The sequence below is a fragment of the Peromyscus maniculatus genome, chromosome 5 (assembly GCF_049852395.1).
Source record: "Peromyscus maniculatus bairdii isolate BWxNUB_F1_BW_parent chromosome 5, HU_Pman_BW_mat_3.1, whole genome shotgun sequence".
NCBI lineage: Eukaryota > Metazoa > Chordata > Mammalia > Rodentia > Cricetidae > Peromyscus > Peromyscus maniculatus.
The window spans coordinates 32,793,952-32,818,820 of NC_134856.1; the positions used below are offsets into that span (position 1 = coordinate 32,793,952).

Sequence of the window (24,869 nt, forward strand, 5' to 3'; positions counted from 1 at the left end):
ACAAGAAAGAGACTATCCCCTGGAGCTGGCTCTGCTGCTATTTTGGTGATGGCCCATAAAATTCATTTTGAACTGCTGACCTCCAAGGTTGGGGTTTGGGAGTGAATAACTTCATTGCTGTTAGACACTACATTTGCAAAAATATGTAACTGCAGCAACAGGAAGGCAGCACATGGAATGGAGGATTTAAATTTGCAGACTGAATTAATGATGTCAATTGGCTTACTATAAACATTTGAAAGTCAATATGATTCATATGGTTTAGATATAAGATATCTCCCCAAAGGGCTCATGTTTGAAGACTTGATATCCAGCTGATTGTGCCACTGAGGAGTTTCTGGATCTTGAGGGCACTGACTTCATTTGTGGATGAATCCATGAAAGACTAGTGGATGAATTGATTAGGTGGTGGGAGTCTCATTGGAGGAAGTGGGTCAAAAGGAATATGGGTTTGAAGGATATTCTTTTCTCTAGACCTTTCCTCTCTTGTTTTCTCTCTGCTTCCTGTATACCATGAGGCAAGCAGTTTTCTTCTGCCAACTTTCCATTCTAAGGAGTTACCTGAAGGCTGTGCAATCACCCAGATAAAAACAAAGAACAAAACATGCTAAAAGAAACAGAGACTAGATCAATGCCTAGAAGCAAAGACTGACTACTTGAACTGCCTAGAAAGAACACTCTCCAGCCTGTTGAACTGGCCACAGTACATGGAATGGGCTTTTGTGTAGATGAATTTCTAAATGATCTTATTAAATAAAAAACAGGGAGCCAAATATAGGGGTGAAAGCCTTAGAGAGATCAGGGAAATAGGGAAAGCCACCAGCCAACCTTACCTCACCAACTCTGCAGCTTCCAAAGAGAGTGACTTCCTGTCTACTCAGGCTTATATGCCTTGCTATTCTGCCATCTGATTTGCTCTCTGTCTAGCTACATCACTTCCTTTTCCTGGCCAGCTCTGTCACTTCCTGTATATACAGGCCTCCAGAACTCTATGGTTCGTACTGGGATTAAAGGCGTGTATCACCACGCTTGGCTCTGTTCCCTAGTGTGGCCTTGAACACACAGAGATCCTGCCTGCTAAGTGACAGGATTAAGGGCATGTACTATGGCTGCCTGACTTTTGTTTACTTAAAATGGCTTGCTATTTCCTCTGATCTCCAGGCAAACTTTATTTATTAAAGCACAAATAAAATATCACCACATTTTGGTGTTTCAGTTTTCTTTATTTCTGCTCCTGTAAGAAACCCCCTCTCATATTCTTATAAGTAACATCAATAAAAAATGTTGATTCAGCAAGTTCAACTTTGATGTGATCTATGCTTTGGTTTGTCATGAGCTTCCTTTCTGGAGTGAGTAGATATGTGTTGTGTCCCCCCCAGGAAAAGTCTGTCATCCAACAATGTCTATATAAAACACTACAAGAAGATTAGAGGGTGATCTAAATACTGAATCAATGTGTGATAATTTCAGATTGGAAAACTGTACAACTCAAAGAAGGTCAGTTTTCCCTTAAGTTTATATATAGAGTCAACATGTCCAGATAAAGACTCAACATTGTTTTCTTATGGGAATTAATGAGACCATTCTAACCTGCACATGGAAAAAGGAAAAACAAAAAAATTGCCAAAACCAAATTGGAAATGAAGTAGAAAAGGTTTGAACTACCTAATTTAAAGACTTATAACTTTACAGAAGTCAACACAGTATAATAGTGGTATAAAGACAGAGATATCAAGAGTCAGAGTAAATTTGACCCCAACTTAAGTTCTCAACTTTCAAAAAAGGTGCAAAAGCAATTCAGTATACAAAGTGTAATTTTTAAACAATGTAGAAGTAGTTCTATCTTTCTACCATCTATCTATCTATCTATCTATCTATCTATCTATCTATCTATCTATCTATCTATCTATCTATCTATCTATCTATCATATATCTGTTTATATGTCTACCTATCTACAAATTTCCAATCACACTGCTTTGTTTTTTTTTTTTTTTATAAAAATTGTCTTTCTGAAAAGAACACAATTAGTATAGGCAATAAGATCAATGATTAATAAATGGGTCCTCATGAAACTGAAAAACTTCTGTAAGGCAAAGGACGATGTTATTTAGACAAAGCAGCAGCCTACAGAATGGGAAAAGATTACCAACTCCACATCTGATAGAGAAGTAATATCTAAAATATATAAAGAACTCAAAAACCTAGATATCAAAAACCCAAATAATCTATTTAAAAATTGGGTAGAGATCCAAATAGAGAATTCTTAATAGCGGAAACTCAAATGGCTGAGAAAGACTTAAAGAAATGTTCAATATTCTTATCCATCAGGAAAATGCAAATCAAAACTACTTTGAGATTTCATCTTACATCTTTCAGAAGGCTAAGATCAATACACAAGTGACAGCTCATGCTCGTAAGGATGTGGAATATAGGGAATACTCTTCCATTGTTGGTAGGAGTACAAATAGCCACGTAAAAATCAGTGTGGCTGTTCTTCAGAAAGATGGAGATCAATCTACCTCAAGATCCAGTTATACTGGATATAGCTTGAGCATATACTCAAAGGATGTTTTACTCTACCACAAGATCACTTGCTGCTCTATTTACAATAGCTATAAATTAGAAACAACCAAGATGTCCCTCAACATAAGAATGGATACAGAAAATATAGTACATTATGCAATGGATATTTGCTGGGCCCCACAAGGCCCAGGCGTGAGGCCCAGTGTAACTTCCCGAGCCTAGGAGCCTAGCTCTAGTTTGTCGACCTGTCCTGGGACATGACTTCCGCATACAAGTGACTAAGCCCTATACAACCTAGAATTGCCTCTGCCTAGTAACTGCTGAGATGGCATCGCCTCATTGGCCTGCTATCCTCACTCCATCCCCCCCATCCCCCCATCACCCCAACCTATATAAGTTCACTCCTGGTACAATAACGCAAGTTCCTGCTTTGACAAGACTCCAGGTCCAGTGTGTTTCTCTCCGGTCTGGGCCATCTGACACTCATCATCCTGCTCAGCCCCACTGAGAGACTGGCTGGACCGGTCCTGTCTCTACTCTATCTGTGGGTCAGACCAACAGATGTTACTCAGCTGTTAAAAATAACAGCACGCCTTTAATCCCAGCACTCGGAGGCAGAGGCTGGTGCATCTCTGTGAGTTCGAGGCCAGCCTGGTCTACAAAGCAAATTCCAGGAAAGGCACAAAGCTACACAGAGAAACCCTGTCTCGAAAAAAAAAATATGAAATTCATGGATGGAACTAGAAAAAAAAAAAAAACTATACTGACTGAGGTAATCCAGACACAGAAAGGTAAGTATGGTATGTATTCACTTATATGTGGATGTTAACCATTAAGTAAATGATAACCAAGCTATACTCTGTAGACCCACAGAGATTAGGTATAGAGGAAGGAACTAAGGGGGACATATGGATCTCCCTTGGAGAGGGAAATAGAATATATTTTATGGGTGGACTGGAGACAGAGAGAACTGGAACAGAAGGGTTAAGTTGGGTGTGGAATATGGGCAGAGACAACTAGAGTTGAGGGGCATCTGAGGAGTGGTATGGAATCAGTACAGTTGAAACTTCCTAAAATAAACAAAGGTGACCCTAATGAAATCTCCAAATAATAGGGGAGATAGAGTACCAACTGGCCATACTTGTCACCAAATGAAGCTTCCAGTACAGGGACTAGGTGACATCCAATTGAGTTACTGGCCAAAGGGGTCCCATGGAAATCTCTGAACAACCCAAGCTGTTGTCAAGACAATAGTTTGTTTTCTATAACATGACCCACACAACTCATTAAACATGATGAAGTTGATCTGATGCCTATATTGAACCTTCATTCATATGTTCTAGTGTCTTTGGTATGGAAGATACTCAGCAGGCTACCAAAAGAGAGAAGTATATACCAACTCCACCACAAAACCTTCAATCTACAACACGTCCTGCCTCCAAGATATACTAGGACAATGGTGGCACAAACCTTGTGGGAGCAACCAGCCAATGTCTGATATGACTTAAGGCCTACTTCACAAGATGGAACTCATATTCAACACTGCTTGTGGACCAAGTACCAGAGACTATATATAGCCCAGAAACCTAGCATAAAACTATATGCTACTAGTACTAATTTAAAATAAAGGTAGTGATAAAATGACTCCTAGTGATATTCTGCTATACTCACAGGTCAGAGAGAGAGAGACAGACAGACAGACAGACAGACACACTTTGGAGCACTCAGCTCTAAATGGGATGTCACCATCAAATTCCTTACCTCAGAGCTCAGGGAGCCCCACAGAAGAGATGACAGAAAGAGTGCAAGAGTAAGGGGGTGGGGCACTAGGAGAACAAGGCCCTGGATCAACTGAGAAAGGCTCGTATGAACTCAGAGCCTGAAGCAGCAAGCACAGGGCCTGCATGGGTCTGCACCAGATCTCTTTGTATATATTGGCTTCTAGTTTAGTGTTTTTATGGAACTCCTGAGTGTGTGAGCAAGTGGGTCTCTGATTCTGTTCCTTCTCTGGGGCTCTTTTCCTTCTGTTTCTTTGTTTCATTCAACTTCTATATAGTGGCTTTAATTCTATCTTATTATATTTTGTCATGTTTGTTCTCTCTTAGAAACCTGTTCTTTTCTAATGAGAGACAGGAAGGGAGTGGATCTGGATGAAAGAGAAGCAGAGAGATACCGGGAGAAATAGAGGGTGGGGAAACTGTAATCAGCATGTATTATGTGGAAAATAATCTATTTTCAATAAAAGAGAAAAATTATTAAAAATCCTCAAATTCAAAACCTGGAAATACAAAATTTAAGAGGGAAATAAAGGGGGAAAAACCTCTAATTTAGGGTGAAACAAAGGGTTTTCAGACACAAACCCAAATCATAATAAAATGAAATATGGAACTACATTAAAATTAATTTTTTCTCTTTAAAATTTACTTTTTAAGGCAAGAGAGAAAGAGAGAGGTGACTGGGGCTATGTAAATATTTGCAAATCATATATTTGACAAAAGCTCTTATATTTTCACCACATAAAGGTTTGTTAATATTCATTAGTAATAATTTAAGAAACTGTGAAAAATAAGCAAGACATACTCATACCACATGTTTCTGCATCCCCTCTGCATTTCCTGCCAGCACAGAAACTAGCCTATATTACAATCATCTGCTTAATCTCACCTCATCCCACATTAAGTTGGAATTTGAGTTGGCAGAAATGATGCTGTTTACCTTTGCAATCTTGGTTTCTGAGATAGTAGTTGTGAAATTAATGTCTGTCGATACATGAAGGAAAAGAAATAAGAAGTATGCCAGCCCTGTAATCTTACCAAGCAGGAAACTCAACGTCCTTGGAGGAGGCACTCCTCTCCAGTCAGATAGAACAACATCTGGCAAGCATATGCACGCCCCCACTTTGCTTAGAAGCTTCTGGGAAATCAGAAATGCGTGTAATAAAAGGTTTGGGCTTTTCCCTCCGTAGGGTGTTCACTGAGCCCCATGGAGAGGTGTGGGTAGGAACTCAGGATAGCAGCCAAGCAGAACCTGATTATAGATCAGCTGTCAGATTGCAAACGAAATCCTTCTCACATTGGACAGATTGTTGCTGAGGATCATTAACCATTTAGGACACATTCCAGTTTTTTTTTCTTGGAATTGCTTTCTAACATAGCAATATGAAAATAAAACCCCATTACAACAAAATCATCTTTCATTTGTTATCAGAATCTTATTCTTCAAGTATGATTAGGGGAAATTTGAGGTTGTCTCCCACTCCTGATTTAGGACCAGATGAACTGGTGAAGGTTAGGTTTAGAAGGGGTTACCTTACTTGATGACATAGATTGTGTGCCTACTAAGAGCATGAAATGTGATACATTTCCCCTGGATATGGTAACAAGTGTCTCAAGTGCATAGGCAAGGTCTGATGTTAATGAATGAATTTGTTCATACAACAAAGAAATAATTACTGAGTGACTTACATAAACTCTGACTCAGGGAAGTAACATTTAGAGAAAAATTAAACCAGTGTGTCACAAACCTTCAGCCTGCTGGGTACCGAAGCCATGTAGATCCAAGGAAATCAGAGTGTATATTAAAGCCTGGCTTCTTGGAAAATGTAACATTAGTACTAATTCCTATAGGACACATGGAGTGTAGGGGAAAGGATATTTCTAGTTAGAAAAAGAGCAAGTTGAGGTCATGGGTTTGAGGAAGAATGAATCTGGCTTGCTGGAGAAAGGGAAGTCAAGGCTGGAGAGCCAGCAAGTGTCAAGGGGCTTGTCACCACAGTACAACTCTTGTTGTGGCACATAATGGGAAACCTCTGAGGTGTTTGTATCAGGGTGGTGCCTAGATAGTGATATGCCCTATCCTTGTAACCACAGGTACTGTGCAGGCAGTAGCACTCTAGCTCCAGATGTCTTATGATTTATCTTCAAAACAAGGACATATCTGAGAGTGGAGGATATCATTAATAACCATGTAACAACAAAACACAATGTTTCCCAAGCAAAGATGGGTCACTTAAGGAATCCACAAAGTCATTATTATTATCACCCCCATTTTGTAGGTGGGAACATGGAGGCAGAGAGATATTAAGTAGTTTCCCCATGGGTACGAGAAGCATGCATGTCCCTCTGATTAATGAAATTGCACATTTGCTTTTTTTAAAAACAGTTTTTTTTTCATCGAGCAACAAATATTAATTGATTTTCTACTTTGTACAAAATCCCAAGATACAGAAAAGAAGACATGGAACGCACTGTGAGCTTCATTCCAGTGGAACACAGCTAATGGGATCACCTTATACACCATGCATGGAAGGCACTGTGGGGCTTCATTCCAGTGGAACACAGCTAATGAAATCATCTAATGCACCATGCATATGTTTTCTAAAAGACAAACCAAGGAAATAGTGTATAACGTAAAGCCAAGCAGTGGTAATTGCTAAACAGGCAATGAATAGAGCTAAGGTTCTCAAACAAGAATATTTGTTCCCTACTAGACAGTCAACATCTAAAGGTATGTTCATAGTGGAATCAGTGGCTGTTGCATCCAGTATGTGAATTTAGGGGTGTTGCTCAGCATGAACAAGACAGGTAACCCCAACACAACAAGGGAATTATCCAGGGAATGAAGTCTTGTGAGATCTCCCCATCTATGTCAAAATGTATACTGCTGTTGTCATTGGGCAGGTGTCATTAAAGTGGCCTTGTTATTAGGAGCCCATGCATGCAGTTCACTATCATATGCAGAAGACTATCCAATTACAAATGGTTAGCTTAAACACATGCAAACATGAACAACACTAAATGGACTCAGTATATACATATGTATACATGTACATACATATTTATGTTGTGTATACATACTTATGGTGTATAACAATAATAATTAACAAAGAAGAGGTTGTGAATTTTGGAGGGCCATGGGAGAAGTTGGGTGGGAAGAAGATGAAGTAAAAATGAAGTGAAGACATTATTCACACGTGAAATTCTCAAAAAAACAAAATAAATGTAAATACAGAGAATTATCCAATTGACACTAGTACTGACATTTTGATACCCCAACACACACACACACACACACACACACACACACACACACACACACACCACACATACACACACACACACACAGAGCCATAGCCACACAGCCACAGCCATGGCCACACAGCAGCCCCCAATACACTTGTAAGTAGAAAGCAATAGCAATACAGTTAAGCCAAGTCTATCTATCACCAGCTTCAGTAATTATTAACTATGTCCAGGGATTCATGTATTAAGCCCTCTCCCCTGCTTTCTCCACTGCTGGACTATTTTGAAGTAAATCCTAAAGAGTGTAGTGCAACCTCTGAAAGTTTTAAACATTCATTTCTAAAGAAATTAAAACTTGCTGTATCACATTAAAAATAATAATTCTCAATGTCATAACATTTCCCCAATTATGTCAAGCTTTTATTTTTTATGTAGAAATATAGAAATACAGTTTGCTTGAAACAAGATACAAATAGGGTCAGTAAAGATAAACTCTGGTAAATATATCTCTTGATCAATCTAAGCTAGAATTTTGTGACTGATGTTTGGATCTGAGTCTGAAGGCACACCGGGCTCCAAGGTCTGGGGCATGGTTGTCATTTACAGTGAGACACCCATGGGATATGGGAACAGAGAGAGTCTTGGGGTTGTGGTGGGAGGTGGGGAAAAGATAATAGACTCAACTTTAATGACCCATGGTACACATACAATTTTCCAGTTGGAAAAGAGAGAAAAGCTTAAGAGCACCTAAGAGATAACACTGACAAGGGGATTTCTGGCTTAGGGATATGCAAACAAAACAATTCATGTCACAAGACATGTCCACTGTAAGGTCACCAAGGAAGAGCTCTCAGAAAGACATGAGAAACCTTGAAGGAAAATGTAATGGATAAAAATAGCTTAATTTGACTGCTTTTCTAATAGGATACCAAAATATATGCATGCATATGCATGCATATATGCACACACATTCTCTCTCTCTCTCTCTCTCTCTCTCTCTCTCTCTCTCTCTCACACACACACACACACACACACACACACACACACACACACACACACACACACACACTACCACAATCACTGCTATCAACCCACCTTTCTTTAAAAACATTTCATTATTGAAGTAGGCTGTCTCTACAGTGAAAGAATCAAATCCTTCCCTCCCCACTTATGCAGTCTCTGGTTATCACTGATCACCCCAAAGTGTACAAAAAAGCTTGAGTTTATGACATTAAATTAGTTTTACAAATTTAACCCTAACCAAAGTTTCCCTAGGTACTTTCTATGTTATTAGTAATTATTGTACAAAATTAAAGATGGTAATTACTGAGGGATGTTGGTAATACAACCTCAGGGCCTTAACATTCTTTAGGGGTAATTTTGGTTTGAGATTTTGAAGAAAGTTTTTCATATTGAAATCCTGGGATGTGGTGGTTTGAATAAGAAATCCCCCCATAGGATCAGGTATTTGGTCCACAGTTGGTATCACTTTAGGGAGGTGGAACAGCTTTGCTTGAAGTATATCACCTGGGGAAGGATTTGAGATTTCTTAGCTTTGCCCTACTTTCAATTTGCTTTCTTTTTTCCTGTTTGCTGCTGAAGATGTGATCTCTCAGCTTCCATCTCCTGCCACTATACCTGTTACTTGCTGTCACACCTCCCTGCCTCAGTGGACTGTTTACCTCTCTAGAATTGGAAGCCCAAATAAAATATTTTTCTTATTTTGTAATGAATAAGAACACTCTAATCTTGCTTCCAAAACCTAAGAGCTGAGGCTGTCTCTTGAGAGAAAGAAAGGATGTAAAACAGTAAAAAGAATACAGAATAAGAATTTATAGGCAGCCATGAACTTGAAAACAAAATAGTTACCAAAACATAAAGACATTCATTAATGACACTCATGTATCATTGGCTGTATGCAAGAGGGCTCTGTAAATGTCACCCCTAGTACTCAGCTGTCTGTTCTGAACCTAATTTCCTTATAGGAACTGGTGACAGCATGAAGTTGAAAAGCATGCCTGGAATGAAGAATTAACCAGTAGCAGACAAAACATTCTCAAGTTTATAGTTATATTCCTTGGAGAATAATTTAGAGTAGTGGCAAATAGTACAGGCTTGGAGTTACATAGTCCAAGATCAAACCTTGGCTCTGTCACCTAATGGCATGACCTTAGATAAGTCCCAACATTACCTGTGCCTCCTTGTTCATCTGCTTTAGTGTAGTAGGAATAGAAACTGCCTCATACTGCAAAGGGTTCATGTAAGCACAGTTTTATAACAAGGCTTGTCTCCTGCCAGGTGTCATATACACATCATGTACGATAGTATTGTGGCTGTAGATATCATTTTTACAAGTAGGTAAGTAATTCCATGATAGGAGAGACAAAAGCAGAGCAAGGGCCTGCATTTGTGGAGGTATAAGGGATGCAGTAGAATCTGCCCCATCTCACTGTACTCTGCACTTTCACCAATCAGCCTTTCTTCACCTTTATTGATTTGGTGAGCTCTGTCCACTGTTGGAGGGCATACTTACCCTGCTCCATCACTATCTCTTCTGCTTCTAAGTGAAGCTTGGCTTTTGACACAGGCCAGTTTCTGCACAGAACACAAAGACCCCTCTCAGGTGAGGCTGTGCACTTCTTGGCTCAGAGCCCTGTCCTTACTCCCTGTTTCTCCACAGTGACAACCAGAGTCCTTACAGTGATCTTCTAGGTGCTTGTATTCCAGTTGGTGTTGCCCATCTTCCTGTTACTTTCCTCCCCATTCTCCCCTCCAGGTCCAAGATGGTCTCAAATTCCCCAGACATGCTTTTGCTCTAGGGCCTCTGTTCTAGATCTCCCTTTGTTCAGTGCTCCTTTTCCAAATTCAGCCACTTAGTTAACTTTTTACCTACTTCATCTCTTAGCTCAAATGTCCATTTCACTGTGACCAACCACACTATTTAATAAAGCTTCTTGCTTCTGTCATTTCAAAGCTCTGGTCCCATTGAATCCCTTACTCTTGAGTTACTCTGCCATCATCACCCATGCTGTCCACCCCAACCCCTTAAAAGATGTCTGCTTATACCCTTACCACCCAGTCTATTCGCCAGAACAGTTGGAGGCATTTATTGTTTGGGCCTAGAAGGGAACATATCATTATTTTGTTCACAGATCCTGGCACAAAGAAGTTACATAAACTATATACCATAAAATGAAGCCTTCAACTTTGTTCAGGATTCATGGTGGGCAGACATCATAGCCAATAAAAGCCTCAAGGGCTATGATAGTTTAAATACGTATAACATCTTAAACTCATATATTGTTCTTCAAACCTCAAGATATAGGGCTTTGAGAGGGTAATCAGGTTGTGTGAGCTTTACCCTTGTGAATGAATTTAATGCTATTATGGAAAGATCCAGAGGGAACCATATGGACCCTTCTGCTTTTGTTGTTTTGCTTTTTCCACTAGCTGAAAATGCTGCATGAAAACAAGATCCATGTGTTAAGCCCTCACCAAACATTGAATCTACTTGTGTCTTGCTCTTGGAGTTCTTCAGCCCACAGAACTGTTGAAAATACATTTCTATTGCTTTACATCCTCCAGTCTGTGGTACTGTGTTGTAGTGAGACATACATACTAAGATAAAAGTGTGTGTTCATTTATCCATTCTACCCCCTGCTAAGGTATACTGGGTGCCTGCCACACTTTGATCTCTCTATTAGATACTGGAAAACAATGAGTTTTGATGTCTGCTTCTTCCTACTTCCCATTCATTTCATAGGGCATCTTATTTTCTCCAAACATACAATGCTCTTTCAAACTCTGAAGACCTTCCCCTGTGATTTCTGCTGCCTGATGAATAATAAGTAATAGCTAGTTTCAGTGAGTATGCAGTGATAATGCCCTCTATTCAGTTACTTTTTCAACCTTTATAGCAACACAATGAGTTGGGTACAATTAATGTCTGCTTGTTTACAGTGGAAGAATCCAAGGCTCAGAATGGAGAATTAAACTATTCAATTTTATATAGTTAGGAAGAGAAGCATTCTACCTAAAGATGTAGGCCATTCATCTCTGAGATATCTCCTCCTGTACCTGCTATCCAACAAAGAAGCACCCTTTTTCATTAGTTTTTATATACCTTAATCTTGTGTTCATTTAAGTTAGGGGATCATGATCTTAATTGTATTCAAGAACTAGGCAAGTAATAAGCATGTGTGAGGTGTTGAGTGAAATGAAAATTGTCAGGCTGTAGCAAATTAGAGACGTCCTGTGTGCACCAAGCAAAATGGATTTTCTGGATTCAGTCCATGGGCTGGGAAATAGCAATGCTGTTTTGGGTACATTGTAGATGTCACACTGCCAAAGAACAGCAGTCTTTCCATGTTTGATGTTCCCATGGACTTCAAAAATTTGTCAGTTCACCTATCACAACACTGAGGAGGTTGCTAATGCACGGTGACTAAGATCTTGACTTGAAGTAAGGGCCCTCAAGTACTATAGTGTTAAAAGCCTGTTCATAGTTGCTGAATAGGGAACAAAGAAGTGAGGTGAGAATAGTTATTAAAGCCCCCCAAAAGGCAGTGGCTCCTGCATCATTGTGGTAGCTTAAATGAGAAATACCCTCCATAGGCTCACTTGCTTGAACATTTGTTTTCCACTTGGTGATGCCCTTTGGGCAGGTTATGGAACCTTTGAGAGGTACAGCATTGCTAGAGAAACTGTGTCACTAAGGGTGGGTCACTTCCTATCCATGCACTCTGCTTCTTCCTGCTGCTGCCACACCTTGCCTTCCCTTCCATGAAGGACTCTAGCTGTCTGCAACCAGAATCTAAAACAAGCTTTTCTTCCTTAAGATGCCTCTGTTATGGTATTTCATCACAGCAACAAAAAATAACTAATATAGTCATTAACGATAGAAAGAAGAGCACTGTCAACTAAAGTGACAATAAGCCAGGGTAACCAGGGAATTGCAGATAGTATAAACAATGTCATGGAGGCTTGGATCAGCCTTAAATCATCAGAGTGAATTCAAGTGTATTCATATGGTCAGGAGTATAAAGTTACAGGGACAATGTGGTAGAAACAGAAAAACAAGAGGCTACCACAGAGTTGTTTTCTGGCTATAAAATTTACACTGTGACTTAAAGCCATGATTGGAAGTTTTAATGGAGAATGGAACATGACCAAGAAAGTTAGATATAAAATGAATTAAATAAGAATGTGAGAAATAACATGGAAAAGCAGAATTTTAAGGACTTGATACCTGATTGGATCCAGAAGAGAGTAGAGGAATTTACAGCAATGACCAGGTTCCTAGATTAAGTGGATAGATGCGTGGTAGTACTCTAACTGGATCAGAAAGCATGATTGTAAAGGATTTGAGGAAAAAATAGAATTTAGTAGAACACAGAATGCATAAGAATTAGCTAGGTAGAGTCCTAGATGGAGGTTTTGATGCATAGATTTAACACTGGCTCTGGGCAGTAGTTGAATCCATAAGACTGATGTTGTCAGTGGATGGAGATGTAGAATAGTGCAACACTTCAGAGGGTTTGATGTCTAGCATGTACTAGAGACAAGCAAAGAATGCCAGGACTTTCAGCAAACAGGAAGCCCTGTGGAGGAAAAAGGACAACATAGGCAAGCTTTCAAGCACAGCTGAAAAAAAAACATGGCCAGAGATGAGCCGGGCGGTGGTCACACACGCCTTTAATCCCAGCACTCAGGAGGCAGAGCCAGGCGGATCTCTGTGAGTTTGAGGCCAGCCTGGACTACCAAGTGAGTTCCAGGAAAAGGCACAAAGCTACACAGAGAAACCTTGTCTCGAAAAAACAAAAACAAAAACATGGCCAGAGATGAAAGGAGAAGCATGAAAAAAAGGAACACAAATCAATGTTCTTAAGGCTGCCAATGTATGCATTGCATTTGTTAGTGGAGTCATCAATGGTGATGTATGCCAGGCAGACAATTAGGAAGATCCTCACTGTAGCAACTGAATGATAGTAGGCAGTGGAAATATCAAGTGCCGAGGAGTTCTGAGGACTATGCCTACAGGTAGAGAAACTGAGCCACAGGTAGAGAAACAATTAGAGGGGGAATTCACTATTGAACATGTTTTTTTCACTGGTCAAGATATTTTAACAAGTTTCTGAAGCAGTTCATTTGGAGAGTGTGTAAATTTGGGAAGATTGAGCAATGCTGAGGTTGAGACTGAGACTCAATGGCCATACAGAAGACAAAACACTGGGGCTTGTACTGGGAAGAATCAGGTAAAAGTGAAGAGAAAGAGATTTTAGAGAGTCTGCCAGGCAGGTGTGCGGGAGTTTCCACCAGATACCAGTAAGGAAGGTCCTTCATACAGAGCTGCAGAAGGGCTTCTGTCTCTGTCCTTGTCCTTTCTTATGCAATCATAGGACTTTCGTTACCAAAACAACAAGATGCAGTATTTTAGAATTTTTTTAAAGTGTGTGTGTGTGTGTGTGTGTGTGTGTGTGTGTGTGTGTTTTCTATCAAATCTGTTGTGCTGTAACTAAGGGATGGAGCATGTAAGAGTATCTTTAGTAGGAATTTATGTGATTCTGAGTATGGATAAGTTGGTGATCGTATATAAGTTCTTCTTCTATGCTAGAAGATGATAGAAGGTGTGAGCACTACTTTGAGATGTGCTTATTTTGACACTATTAACCTGAAGGAGTGTTCATAAAGAAAGTTTTGATAGTGGAGCAGAATGTGGATGGGTTTCTGTGGGGAATGTTTAACAGGTGTATGGGTTGTTGAAATAGTTCAGCAAATATATGCAGGTATATCTGTGAGTATATGTGATGGTAAATGTGCGTATCTGTGCACATAGAAGGTGTGTTCTGAAGTCTCTTGGTGCACATATGTAAGCCTTTACCAGAGTACACGTAACTAGCCCATGATGACTAGTTAAAATATGTGTGTTTTCATTTTATTTCTCCACTAGATTTCAAATTTTATTTTGGCTATCTTCTATGTTAACTGTCCCTAAAGAACAAGTCTTGGATTTTTACCTGGTAATAAAAGTCACACTTAGAGACTCTAGGAAACAAAGTGGTGATAGAAACATGAAAGTATGAAGGAATAAGCATACATTAGAGGATATGAGTTGGTGGGTGAGGAATGTGCTTAAGTCGGCGTATAAGCTATATGTAAGAGCTGACACTGCTTTGAGAGAAATGGGGCAAAGTGCAGCAGTGTTAATCATTAATGCAAACACTACAAGACAGGAGTAACAGGACAGCTAAAGTTCCTGCTCTTCTGAAGAGCACATATACTCATTCAAATGAAGAGTGACAGGCTACGAATTGGTGGACTGATGGGTGTAGAGGACTACTCCAGAGAATTATGAAGCAGATAAGGGCTGTGGAGAGTCAATAGAGGTACCATTTTATATGAAATTATCCAGGTAAAGCTCTCTGAGGAGGTCACATGCAAATAGGCTGGTTTGGGGCAGTGGTGGAATACAAGGTGACATAGCTGGGGGAACACAGCCCTTTGTGTGACTGAGAGAAGGAAGGAAGCAGGCTTGGTGGGGAGAGAATGGGGGAGTGGAGAGTAGAGAACTGAAGAGAAGTCAGGAAACACAGTATACATGTACAGTATAATACTGTATACTTCGTTTACATGCATCTGTGTACATGTGCATGTGTCTGCACTCGTGCTTGTAGAGGCCAGAGTTGATGCTTGGTGTCTTCCTCAATCACCTTCCCCCTTATCTTTTGAGATAGAGTCTCTCTCTGAACCTGGCCCTTGCCATTTCAGCTAGAGTGGCTGTCCAGGGAACATGAGGGATGCTCCTGTCTCTGCCTCCCCAAATACACAGCCTTTTCACATGGGTGCTGGGAGGCAAACTCTGATCTGTATGTTTGTGCAGCAAGCATTTTACTGACTAAGCTGTGTCCTCAGTCCCCAGACTGCTGATCTGAATCTGAGTTCATGGGAAAGCAGAGGGCAGCTTTAGCTGATGAGTGCTGGGAACTAACAAGTATTTTCTGCTTGCCGGCTAGAGTATAGATCCTGTAAGAGTATAATGATAGGCAGGAGACTGATCTGGAGTCTATAGCAAAAGTTAATAGCAAGGGAGATGGTAAGAAATTGTCAGATTACAGACACATTCAGGTCAGACAAGACTAGATACTTGAAGGGTCACAAGTGTCTGATTGATAGTACTCAGTGTGGCATTCTTGGCTCCAATACTTGTCCTCTGGACAAGCAGCTTCTTGTCCCCTAGTGGCATCCCATTCAGCCCTGCAATGGCTTGATCTGTAACATTGATGTCCATGTACTCATAGAAAGCCTTGGAGAGCCCTGTGACCAGGTTGAAGGCCTTCAGAGGCCCAAAGGATGTCAGCAGTTCCTTCACCTGGTCATCATTCAGGTAGTTGGGCAAGCCCCTGATGAACAGTTTGTGGGCAGAGTCTGAGACTACAGTGGACACAACTCCAGGCACATAAACAGAAGGGTTCTCTGACATGCCAGGCAGCAGCTGGTAGTCATGAGGCCTTTGAATCTTCAATGACTGGCCCTGGAAGATGATGCCATCAAAGGAAGGGGACTGGGCAAGTACATACAGGCCCACACAGACACATGCACCCACACAGACACAGAGGGAAGGGGCTGAGATGGGGACTGAGGGGACAGCAGGGTGGGTAGGACCCCCACAACCCTGTCCCAAACGGTCTTCTCTTATCCCTTACACCCCTTTCTTCCTCCCTTTCCCCATGGTAGGAACATAGCATGTTTATATTTTATGGCCAAACTATTTTGAATTTTGTTGTCTGGCCCTCAGTGCTCTGAAGGACCGCAGCTCCCATCCTCAAGCTTCTGGTCCTCCCTGTTCCCCACCCTGGTTTCTTAAGTAGTTGGTTCTTCTCTTTAGTCTTATCATGGCCCTCAATCCGTGGTCTCTGTCACACTTCTCCTCTCTGTGGCAGCTTCATATTTGCTAATACAAATTTGCTCATTAAACATTTTGTTGTATTTAAAAAAAGACTAGACAGTGTGGGTAAAGAATCATTGTAACTCTAAGGTTTCTGGCTTAAAAATTGGTAAGATGAAGGGATCATATACAAAAATAAAGAGTATAGCAAGTGCAGGTGAGATATGTGGCCAGGAATAAATTATTGACTGAGCTAAATTCAATATCCTTGCTTGATTTCTGAGTGCAGATGGAAGTAGGTGCTGCACTGATGAGCCTGGGGTATGGAAAGAACTCTGTGCTAGAGCTAGAAATATATGGATGGTTTCTAGAACTGAGTCTAGAGAGCTGAGGAGTTCAGGAAATATTTAAAAAAAAATCTGAACAGGGCACATCAAGAAAGATAGCAAGATAAGCAGAGATCCACGGCCAGGCCCCAGGTGGAGCTCTGGGAGTCCAATCAGTGGGAGAGAGGAGGCATTGTATAAGCGAGAGATGTTGAGACCATGATTGGAAAAAGCACAGGGACTAATAGCCAAACTAGTAGAAACACATGAACTGTGAACCAATAGCTGAGGATCCCCCATGGAACTGGGTCAGTCCCTCTGGTTAAGAGAGACAGTCAATTAGCTTGAACTGTCTGGGAGGCCCCCAGGCAGCACATGAGCTGGCTTTTTGGAGCCTGGGGCCTATGCTGGGACACTTTGCTCAGCCTGGGTGAAGGGAGGAGGGGACTGGACCTGCCTCAACTGAATCTACCAGTCTGAGCTGAATCCCCAGGGGAGTCTTTAGCATGAAACTTAAAAGTTCTTATTAATAAAGTCAAACCTGAGCCAGATGTTGGGGTGAATGCTGGTAGATCAGAGAGACAGAACAAGCCATAGCTATCTCACTTTGCCAGATCCTCACCTGGTCTTGTTTCCTCAGACTGGAAGCCTCTGTGTCCTCATATCCGAATGGCTCTCAGCTGAACTGTGCTCCAAAGCCTGAAAGCTTAACCAGCCAAATGCTTAACCAGCCAAATGCTTAAACAGCCAAATGCTTAACCAGCCAAATGCTTAACCAGGCCAAATGCTTCTAGTTTCTGGTCCTCACACCTTATATACCTTTCTGCTTTGTACCATCACTCCCTAGGATTAAAGGCTCGCTTGCTGGGATTAAAGGCATGAGTCACCATGCCTGGCTGTTTCCAATGTGGCCTTGAACTCACAGAGATCCCGAGGGATTTCTACCTCTGGAATGCTAGGATTAAAGGCATGTGCTATCACTGCCTAACTGTTAGTGGCTTTTCTGTTCTCTGACCCCAGATAAGTTTATTAAGGTACAAAATATTTTGGGGAACACAATACCACCACAGGAGTCCTTGCCCTGAAGGAGGTGGAAATGGGGGATAGATTGGGGGGGAGGGGAGGAGGGAAGACGGGAATCCAAGGCAGATATATAAAATTAAAAAAAAAGAAAGATAGCAGGAAAAACCAATCAATTCTTTTGTGCTAGACTCAAGTGAAAAGGAAGAAGTCATTGCATGTATCAAATGCTGCTGCTGAATGTGTTACTTGAAGTGAGCAATGACCATGGATTTAGCAATGTGCAGTTATTATTAACTTTGATTTGAGCAGCTTCTAGGAAGTGCTAGGGATGGCTGGTTGGTGAGAGCCCAAACTGTAATGGAAAGAACTGTAAGAATGTAAGGCCAGTGCTTATGGCCACATCGTCCATTGGCTGGGTAGACTGTGGAGTGTTGGCTTGTCTCCGGTTGCAGAGTAGGTGGACCTGCACCTGAAGTTCCTTCTGGGAAATGTACAACATGGTAACACTCACCATAATATGTGTTTGGTCAATGAGAGACATTGCAGACTTCACATTGTTGACTGGAATTTGGTGTGGGGAGAGAATTAGCCCAGAGGATCAGGTCTGCCAGGATTTAGGAGACAAAGTCTTTTTCTCTACAAGGCAGTGCCTCACCACTCAGAAGGAAAACAAAACAAAACAAACAAACAAACACGACAATGACCAACCTGCATAACTGGCCATGGGAAGGAGTGTAATCTTTTTTGAAGTTATGGAATCGGGTTCATGGAAAAAAGAAATCTTACAGTTTGCCTCCACTGACACTGAAAACCATATTTTGGGAAATTTAATTATTTGGGGCATGCATTTGAATGCTACTAAGCCTCAGATAGTACTGGATCTTTAAATATTTAACTTTCCATCACAAAATTTTTCTTAGTGTCCAGAAAACATATGAAGTCAGACTTTGCCTGAGGGCAGGCAAAAGAAATAGGAAGACCTTGACCACAATGAGGAACAGCAAAGGCAGAGCTGGGATGAACTGGGGATCTTAGAGGGAAGCATTGATATGCCCATCTTTTAAATATACCTGGATGGAAATACAATAAAACACAAAAGCAGGGCTCTATCATCTGGCTTATATATTGCATGATTGTCTTAGTTAGGTTTCTATTGCTGTGAAGAGACACTGTGACCACCACAAATCATATAAAGAAAACATTTAATAGAGGATGGCTCCCTTACAGTTTCAGAGGTTCAGTCCATTATAATCATGAAGCAGAGCATAGCCACCTGCAGGCAGATGTGATGCTGGAGCTGAGAGTGCTACATCCTGCAGGCAACAGGAAGTCACTTGACTCTTACACTGAGGGAAGCTTGGGGAAAAGAGACCGCAAAGCCCACCCCCACAGTAATGCCCTTCCTCCAACAAGGCCACAACTCCCAAGGGAGAGTGCCACTCCCTTTGGGGGCCATTTTCTTTCAAACCACCACAGTGATCGTTTTAGTGTTTTATTGTTTGGTGTGAGGGATAGGTCCTGGGGCTCCACTCACACCATCCAGGTGCTCTAACACTGAGCTTTATCCCTGGCCCTGTTACATGATCTTAAGCAAGTTGTTTGACCTCTTCACATCTCTAAGACACAATCCTGTATCAGTGTTGTTCTCGGGACAAAAGACTGGTTAATATATTTGTTATAAATTAATCTGTGGGACTTCTCAGATGTTGAGAATAAACAAAACTATGTTTTAAAGCTCACTTTTTATCTGTTGGTTGTCCTCCACACATTCAATAATTCCTAGGGACAAGTTAGCTGAGGAATTGTAAGAGATGATTTTATAACTGCTACTCTTGGATTCAATAGCAGTTCAAGTAGTTACCAGTATTAAGATACTGCTTTACATTCTGAAAAGAAAAGGAAAAAGAAGCCTGGAGTTTCTGAACCATTTACAGTTGGACTTTGGCTATTTCTCTCCTTTTGATAGTAGGGCTATGGATGAACCACTGTGAAGCTAATCTTTAACTGGTGTAGCCAGCGAAGGGCCTGACACTTTTTCCCAGCCCTCTATCTAGTCTAGGAGACTTCAGGGGGATGTAGCAATGAGGTTAATCATTCCTGAATACATGATCTTGAGCATTGTCCATTTTTATTGACTACATTATAAAAAGAATACCTGAGGTGTTCTTGCTTTTTGCTGAATCTGGTTGCACATCACAAAATTTAAACATGTGCTCCCAATTCTTCTGGGAAAAAAAATCTGCTTGAAAAATCTGTTTGTCTCCAGTCCCTGTATACAGTGTCAATCATTCCTAAAACTTTGAGAAAACAGAGGCCTGGGACAGAGATAACACTGATCACCGTTGCTGTAAAGAAGAGCATGTAGTTTCAGATCTGACTCCTGAAGAGGCGCTGTGCAGCTGGAGACAATGAAGGCAAGTCTTACGTGACGGTCATTGTTTTGAGCGCTTATAGAGATTAATTTACTTCACCTTCGTAATGACCTCTGAGACCGAAATACTCTATCCTGTTGTTAGCTGGGAGCCTGAATCACAGATGTTAAAGTCAGAACTGGCAGTGTAGACCACAGGAAGCTGGGTTTCTGCTTCCCCCTTTGCCTCCAAACTGTCTCCTGGTATGGTATGAACTGATCTCTAAAGAGCTTGAGGTGACATTACTGTAAACTTAAAAAAAATGAAAATCTGATTTTGGTACTTGCCTTAAAATCTCCCAGTGGTCTAGGGTGTTGCTCACCAATGGAGCACTTGCCTAATAAAGCCATTGTCTTTGAGATCAAATCACAAATTTGACTTGGCATAAAGTGGCCTCTGATTTATTCTTTGTTGTCTTACCTCCACGGTGTTGTCTCTCCTTGTCTGTTGTGTTATCTCACTTCCACCTTCTGTCACATGGTGACCATGTGGAGAAGAGAGTGTCATTTAATTTATTTTACAGTTTTTTGACTCAGTTTTTCCCTCTTCAGCACCTGTGTGGATACTGATAAATCATTGAATTATAAAATACATCATTAGAGCAAAAAATATTTTTTAAAAGAGGTCAAAATTGTCTTCTGTGCAGGAGTGCCTTCTATCTCCCTGGAACCTGAGTGTTCCCACTTTGTGTTTGTATTATGATAGAGATGTGAAATATTTTTTTCCCACAGATTCACAGATTTGAGTGCTTGGTCATCAGCTGGTGGTCCTGTTTGGGGAGGTCATACAATCTTCATTCCTTGAAGAGTTAAGTACTTTGCTAAGGAAATGTCTTAGCAGCTAGAGTACTTGACGTGCGAGGTGATGACCTGAGTTCAGATCCTCAGAACCTATGTAAAGCTAGATACAGAAGTGTGCATTTGCAACCCTACTGAATGACAAGAACTTTAGGTCTTTGAAGAAAGAAATTGAAGAAGATATCAAAAAATAGAATGAGCCGGGCGGTGGTGGCGCACGCCTTTAATCCCAGCACTCGGGAGGCAGAGGCAGGCGGATCTCCGTGAGTTCGAGGCCAGCCTGGGCTACCAAGTGAGTCCCAGGAAAGGCGCAAAGCTACACAGAGAAACCCTGTCTCGAAAAAACCAAAAGAAAAAAAAAAAAAAAATAGAATGATCTCCCATGCTCTTGGATAGGAAGGATTAACAGTAAAAATGGCAATCTTACCAAAAGCAATCTACAGATTCTATACAATCTCCATCAAAATCCTAATAATTCTTCACAGACCTTGAAAGAATAATACTTAATTTTATATGGAAAAACAAAAAACCCAGGATAGTTTAGTTATTTTTGATTGTTTGAGAATTTCATTTATGAGTGTAATGTATTCTTGACACTCTTTCTCCAAACTTCTTGTGTTCTTTTGTTTTCTTTAAACCCCCTGGACCCACTCAGTGTTGTCATCTGCTGGAACAGGGGTAGCATCCCAGGGGCTGCCTCAAGGGGGTGTCCCCTGATTTTAACAGAGGCAAAAACTGGATCTCTGAAAGATATAGTAGAAGGCTTGCACAGCATCATGAACTTGTTCAGTGGTTAGATTCCAGAACTTTCCATGCCTGCTATCTGAAGTTGCAAATGAGAATATGAGGTTGAAGAGAAAGTGCTAAACTTTCTTGAAAAGACAGAGAACAGTGAGCTTCTTTTCTTTTAGTCTTGTAAAGCAAACCCAAGAGACATGAGTAAGCAGAAGGACAAAAAAGATTTAAGAGAAATGTGATTGAGTTGGAGAATATGAAGAGCTAAGGAGAGATAAGGAGGAGGCAGCAGAGACAGGGGAGATAAGCAGCTGCTTCTCTCTAATGAAGAGTCCGCCCTAGCTTCCCAGTTCCAAGAAAATTCTATCTCAGGAAACTGTCACAGGCGACATAATCCACCTCTGAAGGACAGCTTTGAAGGCAAAAAGAAATAGAAGTGGAGAAGGTGGCAGCAGAGAGACCTTGTCATCTCAAGGTCATTCTCATCTGTGAGGTCACCATGAAAGTGGTTCTCCATTTGCTGCAAGTGAGTGATTAAATGTAATATTCAGTACTTAACTCATTCTTTTTAATCTTTGTGTTTTCTTATGCTCACACATGTACCACAGTATATATGTGGTAATCAGAGGACAACATAAATGTCAGTCCTTGCCTTCTACCTTATTTGATCCAGGGTCTCTTGCTCACTATTGCTTGTTTATGCCAGGCTAGCTGACCTGTGAGTTTCTGGGGATTTTCCAGCCTGTGCCCTCCATGGTCCTGAGGGATCAGCGGGGTTGCAAATGCACACTTCTGCATCTAGCTTTACATAGGTTCTGAGGATCTGAACTCAGGTCATCACCTCACATGTCAAGTAGCTGCTGAGACATTACCTTAGCACAGTACTTAACTCTTCAAAGAATGCATTTCTCTTGTTTCTAGCAAAGATGTTCATAAGCCATTCATTTCTAACTTGCTAGTTCTCTCCCAAAATCACTCACAGGAAGAAGCTACTCATAGCTACTCTGCTCAGAGAGTGACAAGGACAAATGCAATGCAATCCCCATCAAAATACCAACACAATTCTTCATAGGCCTCAAAAGAACAAAACTGAACTTCATATGGAAAAACAAAAAACCCAGAATAGCTAAAACAATCCTGTACAACAAAGCAACTTCTGGAGGCATAACCATCTCTGAATTCACTCTCTACTATAGAGCTATAGTAATAAAAACAGCTTGTTATTGGCATAAAAGCAGACATGTGGATCAATGGAATAAAATCTAAGACCCTGACATAAATCCACTCACCTATGAACAACACAAAGAAGTCAAAATTGCACAATGGAAAAAAAAAGCATCTTCAACAATAGGTGCTAGCATAACTGGATGTCAACATGTAGAAGAATGCAAATAGATCCATATCTATTGCCATGCACAAAATTCAAGTCCAAGTAGATCAAAGGCCTCAACATAAATCCAGTCACACTGAAGCTGATAGAAGAGAAATTGGGCAATAGCCATGAACACATTGGCACAGGAGACTGCTTCCTGAATATAACATCTTTAGCACAAACATTTGAAAATTAATAAATGTGACCTCCTGAAACTGAGAAGCTTCTATAAGGCAAAGGACACAGTAAATAATACAAAATGGCAGCCTACAGAATGGGAAAAGGTCTTTACTAACCCCACATCTGACAGAGGGCTGATCTCCAAAATATTTTAAAAACTCAAGAAACTAGACACCAAAATACCAAATAATCCAATTTAAAAATGGGGTACATAAACCGCCGGGCGGTAGTGGCGCACACCTTTAATCCCAGCACTCGGGAGGCAGAGCCAGGCGGATCTCTGTGAGTTCGAGGCCAGCCTGGGCTACCAAGTGAGTCCCAGGAAAGGCGCAAAGCTACACAGAGAAACCCTGGTTCGAAAAACCAAAAAAAAAAAATGGGGTACAGATATAAATAAAGAATTCTCAACAGAAGAATCTCAAGTGGCTAAAAGACATTTAAGGAATTGCTCATCATCCTCAGCCATCAGGGAATACAAATCAAAACGACTCTGAGATACCATCTTACACCTTTCAGAATGACTAAGATCAAAAACATTGATGACAACTTATGTTAGAGAGGATGGGGAGTAAGGGGAACACTCCTCCACTGTTGGTGGGAATGCAATTTGTACAGCCACTTTGTAAATCAGTATAGTAGTTTCTCAGAAAATTGGCAATCAATCTACTTCAAGACCTGGTGATACCACTCTTGGGCATATACCCAAAGGATGTTCAATCATACCACAAGGAAGCTTGCTCAGCTATGTTCATAGAAGCATTATTTGTAATAGCCAGAACCTACAAACAACCCAGATGTCCCTTAACCCGAAGAATGGATAAAGAAAATGTGGTTCATTTACACAATGAAGTATTACTCAGTGGTTAAAAAAAACAAAAACAACAACAAAAAAAACAATGATATTATGAAATTTGTAGGAAAATGGATAGAGCTAGAAAAAAAATCATCTTGAGTAATGTAACCCAGACTCAGAAAGACAAACATGGTATGTACTCACTCAAAAGTGGATACTAGATGTAAAGCAAAAGATAACCAGGCATATCCCTAGAGAAACTAGGTAACAAGAAGAACGCTGAGAGGGATGCATGGATCTCCCTGGGAAGGGGAAATAGATGAGGTCTCCTGGGTAAACTGGTGGCAGGGGAGGGAGTAGAAGGGAGTGAATGGGGGATAAGGAACATGATGGATCAGATGGTTCAGTTGCGGGAGGGACAAAAAGGGAGAGCAACAAAAGACATATCTTGATTAGAGGGGACCATCATGCGGTTAGCGAGAAACCTGGTGCCAGGGAAACTCCCAGGAATCCACAAGTATGACCTGTGGAAAAGAGGGGCCTGAACTGGCCTTCTCCTGTAACCAGATTGGTGACTACCCTAATTGTCATCATAGAACCTTTATCCATTAACTGATGGAAGCAGATGCAGAGGTCCATACCTAGGCACTGGGCTGAGCTCCAGGAGTCCAGTTGAAGAAAGGGAGGAGGGATTACATAAGCAAGGGAGAGGTCAAGATCATGATGAGGAAACCCACAGAGGCAGCAGCTGACCCAAGCTCATGAGAGGTCCTGAACTCTAGATCAACAGCTAGGGAGCCTTC

General features: G+C 41.0%; 1 long non-coding RNA gene across 8 annotated transcripts in view; it reads right to left on the bottom strand.

The window, feature by feature from the left end:
* Window positions 1-17,498, bottom strand: part of LOC121829387 (uncharacterized) — a 142,059-nt gene extending 124,561 nt beyond the window's left edge. Inside the window, exons 1-3 of one of the 8 annotated variants that reach the window (XR_013051253.1) lie at window positions 17,378-17,496; window positions 10,079-10,140; window positions 6,772-6,900 (exon numbers count right to left, since the gene is read on the bottom strand). This is a non-coding gene — a long non-coding RNA (uncharacterized LOC121829387). Of the gene's footprint in view, window positions 1-6,771; window positions 6,901-10,078; window positions 10,141-17,377 lie in introns of all 8 variants that reach the window. The other 7 variants (XR_013051254.1, XR_013051256.1, XR_013051252.1 and 4 more) reach the window with 7 other exon arrangements.
* Between the last annotated feature and the right edge of the window lie 7,371 nt (window positions 17,499-24,869).